We start from the raw sequence: 1,935 nt of genomic DNA, 5'->3' as shown, positions 1-1,935 counted from the left end.
GTTTTCTGTCATAATTTTTGACTAATTCATATGCTAGAAGGATATTATTTACAATATGTCTACCATTTACAAAAGCACTTTGAGCTTCACTAATGAGACACCCCATAACTGATTGTAATCTGTTTGCAAGAATTTTTGATATTACTTTATATAAGCAATTGCAGCAGGAGATTGGCCTAAAATCAGAAGGAGTATTTGGACAGTGTACCTCAGGGATAAGGGTGATAGATGTTGAATTTATTGCTCCCAGCAGCTTTCGTGTTTTGAAAAAAAATCCTCTATTGCAAGTGTGACCTTCTCACCAACAACAGACCAAGCAGATTTGAAAAAAGCAGCTTCATATCCATCAGGACCTGGAGATTTGTTATCAGACATAGAGAAGACAGCATGCTTGATTTCCTCTTTTAAAACTGGTACTGATAGGCTTCTGCATTGGTTTTCATTCAAGCAGGGGCCATTTTGAATAATCCTTATGCTAGGATTAGAAGTTACATCAGTGCCCATAAGGTTCTTATAGTAAAAGATAAATTCATTTACAATCATCTCTCTATCTGTTATTCTTTCACCATGATGTTTTTTTAAAACTAGCACTCTATTCAGATGTCTGTTAGCTTTAATAATGGAACGGAAGTATTTTGTGCATCTGTCCCCTTTGATACTCCATTGGATTCTGGCTTTTTGTTGGTAGAAAGACATTTCACATTGTAATAGTTTATTATAGGTAGTTAAACTCTCTTTTTCTTGCCTGATGAAAGAAGGATTAAGAGGATCTGCTTGGAGTCTTTTTTGAAATTCCTCTAAAGCATATTTAGCCCTTTGCACCTGCTCACTTATATTTCCATAATGCTTCCTGTTAAGTTCTTTCAAAGCACCCTTCAAATATTTGAGTTTGGTAAGTACTGAGAACATTCTATAGCCTTCAACTTGATCTTGCCATATGGTAGAAACTGTGAGCAGGAAATTGCTATGATTAATCCACATGTTGAAGAACTTAAATGGTTTTTTCCCTTATTTTCCGTCTTCATAAATTGATACCACTACAGGAAAATGGTCTGAAAAGTTTGGGAGCAGGAACTCTACATGACTTGAACTATATTTTTTAATCCATGTGTCATTTACTAGTGTTCTATCCAATCTGCACCAGACTCTTGTGTCATGCTCTTGTTTATTATTCCAGGTGAAAAAATTCTCCAAAGTTTTGAGGTGAGATAGTTGATAATCTTCAATAAAAGAGTTGAAGTATTTTGTATCTGCATCAGTAAGCATAGCACCCCCTAGCTTTTCATCATTATTTATCATGGTGTTGAAGTCCCCACAAAGAATCTAAGGCATATTCCCTAATGTTTGATGCAATTAGATAAGATCAGACCATAAATCCTTCCTGAAATCCTGATGATTATATCCATATATGGATGAAACAATACAGTCAATTTTCCCATCTACTGATTTGATAGAGCAGGTAATATGCTGAGGTTTGATGTGCATAACTTGAATGTTCAGAAAATCTGGATTTCATAAAACTAGGATTCTAGCTTTATTGTGTTAGATGCATTTGCAACTCAGTTCCAGCTGGAAGCTAACTTCTTTGTAATGCTTGACAGGTTGCAATCCTTGATCTTTGTTTCCAGAAGAGCAATAAAAGAGATATGATTTTGATGTAGATGATGTTTAGCTAGGAGTTGCTTAAGGGGTTTGTTCAAACCCCTAACATTCTAAAAAGATAAATTCATTACTCAAATCCCACTCTATTCATTGTAGAGGGATCAAGATCACACACATTGTTAGCCAAAGCAAAAAAAGATTTTATAGGGATACTCTTTTTATTTTTACCTCTTTGTATAAGTCTCCAGGAGCTTCCAGATTGCAGGGCTTCCTTGTGTGCATCATTCATTTCCTACATAACGTGCACAACATGCACATATTTTCTCTCAGAAA

Source organism: Asparagus officinalis, chromosome 7 (genome assembly GCF_001876935.1).
Source record: "Asparagus officinalis chromosome 7, Aspof.V1, whole genome shotgun sequence".
Lineage (NCBI taxonomy): Eukaryota > Viridiplantae > Streptophyta > Magnoliopsida > Asparagales > Asparagaceae > Asparagus > Asparagus officinalis.
Note: the sequence above shows the minus strand (reverse complement) of the source record.